Source organism: Ipomoea triloba, chromosome 16 (assembly GCF_003576645.1).
Source record: "Ipomoea triloba cultivar NCNSP0323 chromosome 16, ASM357664v1".
NCBI lineage: Eukaryota > Viridiplantae > Streptophyta > Magnoliopsida > Solanales > Convolvulaceae > Ipomoea > Ipomoea triloba.
Window position 1 is genome coordinate 2,462,623 of NC_044931.1, and position 8,187 is coordinate 2,470,809.

Genomic DNA, 8,187 nt, shown 5'->3' on the forward strand with positions numbered 1-8,187 from the left:
TAAGCCTCGGAAGACCCTTCTTCCTCTTGCGTTAGGTTCAACTTGTGGTGGTGGAGGTGGTGGTTCTTCTCTTGCCATTGTTCTCCTTGTGCTTGCTTCCTCATAATTCCATTTCAAGGCTTCTCTTTGGTTCTTCCCATTTCCTAAAAAAAGAGGTAAAGTGCATGAAAAATAAGGAAATGTAAGTCTGAACTCCACGCATAGGGAACCTAATGTTTTACTGGGACACATCTCAAGCAAGAAACTCATAAGTAACCGGAGTATATGTCGGTCCTCTCCATTCGAATACTTTAATCCATTGCGGGTGTCTTGGCAACCGATTTACCATGTCCTCAAACCCAAATTCCCTTAGCACGCTCGGATTAAAGTATTTCCCTCCAATTACATTCTCTGATTTATATACATCCACAAGCGCCAATTGTTCATGAGTTAAGCCTCGGAGGACCCTTGTTCCTCTTGCATTAGGTTCAACTTGTGGTGGTGGAGGTGGGGGTTCTTCTCTTGCCATTGTTCTCCTTGTACTTGCTTCCTCATAATTCCATTTCTAGGCTTGCTCTTTGGTTCTTCCCATTTCCTAAACAAAGCGGTAAAGTACATGAAAAATAAGGAAATGTAAGTCTGAACTTCACGCATAGGGAACCTAATATTTTATTGGAACACATCTCAAGCAATAAAATCATAGGTAACCGGAGTATATGTCGGTCCTCTCCATTCGAATACTTTAATCCATTGCGGGTGTCTTGGCAACCGATTTACCATGTCCTCAAACCCAAATTCCCTTAGCACGCTCGGATTAAAGTATTTCCCTCCAATTACATTCTCTGATTTATATACATCCACAAGCGCCAATTGTTCATGAGTTAAGCCTCGGAGGACCCTTGTTCCTCTTGCATTAGGTTCAACTTGTGGTGGTGGAGGTGGGGGTTCTTCTCTTGCCATTGTTCTCCTTGTACTTGCTTCCTCATAATTCCATTTCTAGGCTTGCTCTTTGGTTCTTCCCATTTCCTAAACAAAGCGGTAAAGTACATGAAAAATAAGGAAATGTAAGTCTGAACTTCACGCATAGGGAACCTAATATTTTATTGGAACACATCTCAAGCAATAAAATCATAGGTAACCGGAGTATATGTCGGTCCTCTCCATTCGAATACTTTAATCCATTGCGGGTGTCTTGGCAACCGATTTACCATGTCCTCAAACCCAAATTCCCTTAGCACGCTCGGATTAAAGTATTTCCCTCCAATTACATTCTCTGATTTATATACATCCACAAGCGCCAATTGTTCATGAGTTAAGCCTCGGAGGACCCTTGTTCCTCTTGCATTAGGTTCAACTTGTGGTGGTGGAGGTGGGGGTTCTTCTCTTGCCATTGTTCTCCTTGTACTTGCTTCCTCATAATTCCATTTCTAGGCTTGCTCTTTGGTTCTTCCCATTTCCTAAACAAAGCGGTAAAGTACATGAAAAATAAGGAAATGTAAGTCTGAACTTCACGCATAGGGAACCTAATATTTTATTGGAACACATCTCAAGCAATAAAATCATAGGTAACCGGAGTATATGTCGGTCCTCTCCATTCGAATACTTTAATCCATTGCGGGTGTCTTGGCAACCGATTTACCATGTCCTCAAACCCAAATTCCCTTAGCACGCTCGGATTAAAGTATTTCCCTCCAATTACATTCTCTGATTTATATACATCCACAAGCGCCAATTGTTCATGAGTTAAGCCTCGGAGGACCCTTGTTCCTCTTGCATTAGGTTCAACTTGTGGTGGTGGAGGTGGGGGTTCTTCTCTTGCCATTGTTCTCCTTGTACTTGCTTCCTCATAATTCCATTTCTAGGCTTGCTCTTTGGTTCTTCCCATTTCCTAAACAAAGCGGTAAAGTACATGAAAAATAAGGAAATGTAAGTCTGAACTTCACGCATAGGGAACCTAATATTTTATTGGAACACATCTCAAGCAATAAAATCATAGGTAACCGGAGTATATGTCGGTCCTCTCCATTCGAATACTTTAATCCATTGCGGGTGTCTTGGCAACCGATTTACCATGTCCTCAAACCCAAATTCCCTTAGCACGCTCGGATTAAAGTATTTCCCTCCAATTACATTCTCTGATTTATATACATCCACAAGCGCCAATTGTTCATGAGTTAAGCCTCGGAGGACCCTTGTTCCTCTTGCATTAGGTTCAACTTGTGGTGGTGGAGGTGGGGGTTCTTCTCTTGCCATTGTTCTCCTTGTACTTGCTTCCTCATAATTCCATTTCTAGGCTTGCTCTTTGGTTCTTCCCATTTCCTAAACAAAGCGGTAAAGTACATGAAAAATAAGGAAATGTAAGTCTGAACTTCACGCATAGGGAACCTAATATTTTATTGGAACACATCTCAAGCAATAAAATCATAGGTAACCGGAGTATATGTCGGTCCTCTCCATTCGAATACTTTAATCCATTGCGGGTGTCTTGGCAACCGATTTACCATGTCCTCAAACCCAAATTCCCTTAGCACGCTCGGATTAAAGTATTTCCCTCCAATTACATTCTCTGATTTATATACATCCACAAGCGCCAATTGTTCATGAGTTAAGCCTCGGAGGACCCTTGTTCCTCTTGCATTAGGTTCAACTTGTGGTGGTGGAGGTGGGGGTTCTTCTCTTGCCATTGTTCTCCTTGTACTTGCTTCCTCATAATTCCATTTCTAGGCTTGCTCTTTGGTTCTTCCCATTTCCTAAACAAAGCGGTAAAGTACATGAAAAATAAGGAAATGTAAGTCTGAACTTCACGCATAGGGAACCTAATATTTTATTGGAACACATCTCAAGCAATAAAATCATAGGTAACCGGAGTATATGTCGGTCCTCTCCATTCGAATACTTTAATCCATTGCGGGTGTCTTGGCAACCGATTTACCATGTCCTCAAACCCAAATTCCCTTAGCACGCTCGGATTAAAGTATTTCCCTCCAATTACATTCTCTGATTTATATACATCCACAAGCGCCAATTGTTCATGAGTTAAGCCTCGGAGGACCCTTGTTCCTCTTGCATTAGGTTCAACTTGTGGTGGTGGAGGTGGGGGTTCTTCTCTTGCCATTGTTCTCCTTGTACTTGCTTCCTCATAATTCCATTTCTAGGCTTGCTCTTTGGTTCTTCCCATTTCCTAAACAAAGCGGTAAAGTACATGAAAAATAAGGAAATGTAAGTCTGAACTTCACGCATAGGGAACCTAATATTTTATTGGAACACATCTCAAGCAATAAAATCATAGGTAACCGGAGTATATGTCGGTCCTCTCCATTCGAATACTTTAATCCATTGCGGGTGTCTTGGCAACCGATTTACCATGTCCTCAAACCCAAATTCCCTTAGCACGCTCGGATTAAAGTATTTCCCTCCAATTACATTCTCTGATTTATATACATCCACAAGCGCCAATTGTTCATGAGTTAAGCCTCGGAGGACCCTTGTTCCTCTTGCATTAGGTTCAACTTGTGGTGGTGGAGGTGGGGGTTCTTCTCTTGCCATTGTTCTCCTTGTACTTGCTTCCTCATAATTCCATTTCTAGGCTTGCTCTTTGGTTCTTCCCATTTCCTAAACAAAGCGGTAAAGTACATGAAAAATAAGGAAATGTAAGTCTGAACTTCACGCATAGGGAACCTAATATTTTATTGGAACACATCTCAAGCAATAAAATCATAGGTAACCGGAGTATATGTCGGTCCTCTCCATTCGAATACTTTAATCCATTGCGGGTGTCTTGGCAACCGATTTACCATGTCCTCAAACCCAAATTCCCTTAGCACGCTCGGATTAAAGTATTTCCCTCCAATTACATTCTCTGATTTATATACATCCACAAGCGCCAATTGTTCATGAGTTAAGCCTCGGAGGACCCTTGTTCCTCTTGCATTAGGTTCAACTTGTGGTGGTGGAGGTGGTTGTTCTCCTTGTGCTTGCTTCCTCATAATTCCATTTCTAGGCTTGCTCTTTGGTTCTTCCCATTTCCTAAACAAAGCGGTAAAGTACATGAAAAATAAGGAAATGTAAGTCTGAACTCCACGCATAGGGAACCTAATGTTTTACTGGGACACATCTCAAGCAAGAAACTCATAGGTAACCGGAGTATATGTCGGTCCTCTCCATTCGAATACTTTGCTCCATTTCGGGTGTCTTAGCAACCAATTTACCATGTCTTCAAACCCAAATTCCCTTAGCACGCTCGGATTAAAGTATTTCCCTCCAATTACATTCTCTGATTTATATACATCCACAAACACCAATTGTTCATGAGTTAAGCCTCGGAAGACCCTTCTTCCTCTTGCGTTAGGTTCAACTTGTGGTGGTGGAGGTGGTGGTTCTTCTCTTGCCATTGTTCTCCTTGTGCTTGCTTCCTCATAATTCCATTTCAAGGCTTACTCTTTGGTTCTTCCCATTTCCTAAAAAAAGAGGTAAAGTGCATGAAAAATAAGGAAATGTAAGTCTGAACTCCACGCATAGGGAACCTATTGTTTTAGTGGAACACATCTCAAGCAATAAACTCATACTTAACCGGAGTATATGTCGGTCCTCTCCATTCGAATACTTTGCTCCATTTCGGGTGTCTTAGCAACCGATTTACCATGTCTTCAAACCCAAATTCCCATAGCACGCTCGGATCAAAGTATTTCGTTCCAATTAAATTCTCTGATTTATACACATCCACAAGCACCAGTTGTTCATGAGTTAAGCCTCGGAGGACCCTTGTTCCTCTTGCATTAGGTTCAACTTGTGGTTCTACTTTCAAGGCTTACTTTTTGGTTCTTCCCATTTCCTAAAAAAAGCGGTAATGTGCATGAAAAATAAGGAAATGTAAGTCTGACCTCCACGCATAGGGAACCTAATGTTTTATTGGGACACATCTCAAGCAAGAAACTCATAGGTAACCGGAGTATATGTCGGTCCTCTCCATTCAAATACTTTGCTCCATTTCGGGTGTCTTAGCAACCGATTTACCATGTCTTCAAACCCAAATTCCCTTAGCATGCTCGGATTAAAGTATTTCCCTCCAATTACATTCTCTATTTTATATACATCCACAAGCGCCAATTGTTCATGAGTTAAGTCTCGGAAGACCCTTGTTCCTCTTGCGTTAGGTTCAACTTGTGGTGGTGGAGGTAGAGTGGTTCTTCTCTTGCCATTGTTCTCCTGGAGGTCGTGGTTCTACTCTTGCCATTGTTCGGCTTGTGTTTGCTTCCTCATAATTCCATTTCAAGGCTTACTCTTTGGTTCTTCCCATTTCCTAAAAAAAGCGGTAAAGTGCATTAAAAATAAGGAAATGTAAGTCTGAACTCCACGCATAGGGAACCTAATGTTTTAGTGGGACACATCTCAAGCAAGTAACTCATAGGTAACCGGAGTATATGTCGGTCCTCTCCATTCGAATACTTTAATCCATTGCGGGTGTCTTAGCAACCGATTTACCATGTCTTCAAACCCAAATTCCCTTAGCACACTCGGATCAAAGTATTTCACTCCAATTAAATTCTCTGACTTATACATATCCACAAGCGCCAATTGTTCATGAGTTAAGCCTCGAAGGACCCTTCTTCCTCTTGCATTAGGTTCAACTTGTGGTGGTGGAGGTGGTGGTTCTGCTCTTGCCATTGTTCGGCTTGTGCTTGCTTCCTCATAATTCCTTTTCAAGGCTTGCTCTTTGGTTCTTCCCATTTCCTAAAAAAAGCGGTAAAGTGCATGAAAAATAAGGAAATGTAAGTCTGAACTCCACGCATAGGGAACCTAATGTTTTAGTGGGACACATCTCAAGCAAGAAACTCATAGGTAACCGGAGTATATGTCGGTCCTCTCCATTCGAATACTTTAATCCATTGCTGGTGTCTTGGCAACCGATTTACCATGTCTTCAAACCCAAATTCCCTTAGCACGCTCGGATCAAAGTATTTCCCTCCAATTAAATTCTCTGACTTATACACATCCACAAGCGCCAATTGTTCATGAGTTAAGCCTCGGAGGACCCTTGTTCCTCTTGCATTAGGTTCAACTTGTGGTGGTGGAGGTGGTGGTTCTACTCTTGCCATTGTTCGGCTTGTGCTTGCTTCCTCATAATTCCCTTTCAAGGCTTACTCTTTGGTTCTTCCCATTTCCTAAAAAAAGCGGTAAAGTGCATGAAAAATAAGGAAATGTAAGTCTGACCTCCACGCATAGGGAACCTAATGTTTTATTGGGACACATCTCAAGCAAGAAACTCATAGGTAACCGGAGTATATGTCGGTCCTCTCCATTCAAATACTTTGCTCCATTTCGGGTGTCTTAGCAACCGATTTACCATGTCTTCAAACCCAAATTCCCTTAGCATGCTCGGATTAAAGTATTTCTCTCCAATTACATTCTCTATTTTATATACATCCACAAGCGCCAATTGTTCATGAGTTAAGTCTCGGAAGACCCTTGTTGCTCTTGCGTTAGGTTCAACTTGTGGTGGTGGAGGTAGAGTGGTTCTTCTCTTGCCATTGTTCTACTGGAGGTCATGGTTCTACTCTTGCCATTGTTCGGCTTGTGTTTGCTTCCTCATAATTCCATTTCAAGGCTTACTCTTTGGTTCTTCCCATTTCTAAAAAAAGCGGTAAAGTGCATTAAAAATAAGGAAATGTAAGTCTGAACTCCACGCATAGGGAACCTAATGTTTTAGTGGGACACATCTCAAGCAAGAAACTCATAGGTAACCGGAGTATATGTCGGTCCTCTCCATTCGAATACTTTGCTCCATTTCGGGTGTCTTAGCAACCGATTTACCATGTCTTCAAACCCAAATTCCCATAGCACGCTCGGATCAATGTATTTCCCTCCAATTAAATTCTCTGACTTATACACATCCACAAGCGCCAATTGTTCATGAGTTTAGCCTCGGAAGACCCTTGTTCCTCTTGCATTAGGTTCAACTTGTGGTCGTGGAGGTGGTGGTTCTACTCTTGCCATTGTTCGGCTTGTGCTTGCTTCCTCATAATTGCGTTTCAAGGCTTACTCTTTGGTTCTTCCCATTTCCTAAAAAAAGCGGTAAAGTGCATGAAAAATAAGGAAATGTAAGTTTGAACTCCACGCATAGGGAACCTAATGTTTTATTGGGACACATCTCAAGCAAGAAACTCATAGGTAACCGGAGTATATGTCGGTCCTCTCCATTCGAATACTTTGCTCCATTTCGGGTGTCTTAGCAACCGATTTACCATGTCTTCAAACCAAAATTCCCTTAGCACGCTCGGATTAAAGTATTTCCCTTCAATTACATTCTCTGATTTATATACATCCACAAGCGCCAATTGTTCATGAGTTAAGCCCCGGAAGGGTAGTGGTTCTTCTCTTGCCATTGTTCTCCTTGTGCTTGCTTCCTCATAATTCCATTTCTAGGCTTGCTCTTTGGTTCTTCCCATTTCCTAAAAAAAGCGGTAAAGTGCATGAAAACTAAGGAAATGTAAGTCTAAACTCCACGCATAGGGAACCTATTGTTTTAGTGGAACACATCTCAAGCAATAAACTCATAGGTAACCGGAGTATATGTCGGTTCTCTCCATTCGAATACTTTGCTCCATTTCGGGTGTCTTAGCAATCAAACCCAAATTCCCTTAGCACGCTCGGATCAAAGTATTTCCCTCCAATTAAATTCTCTGACTTATACACATCCACAAGCGCCAATTGTTCATGAGTTAAGCCTCGGAGGACCCTTGTTCCTCTTGCATTAGGTTCAACTTGTGGTGGTGGAGGTGGTGGTTCTTCTCTTGCCATTGTTCTCCTTGTGCTTGCTTCCTCATAATTCCATTTCAAGGCTTACTCTTTGGTTCTTCCCATTTCCTAAAAAAAGCGGTAAAGTGCATGAAAAATAAGGAAACGTAAGTCTGACCTCCACGCATAGGGAACCTAATGTTTTATTGGGACACATCTCAAGCAAGAAACTCATAGGTAACCGGAGTATATGTCGGTCCTCTCCATTCGAATACTTTGCTCCATTTCGGGTGTCTTAGCAACCGATTTACCATGTCTTCAAACCCAAATTCCCTTAGCACGCTCGGATTAAAGTATTTCCCTCCAATTACATTCTTTGATTTATATACATCCACAAACACCAATTGTTCATGAGTTAAGCCTCGGAAGACCCTTCTTCCTCTTGCGTTAGGTTCAACTTGTGGTGGTGGAGGT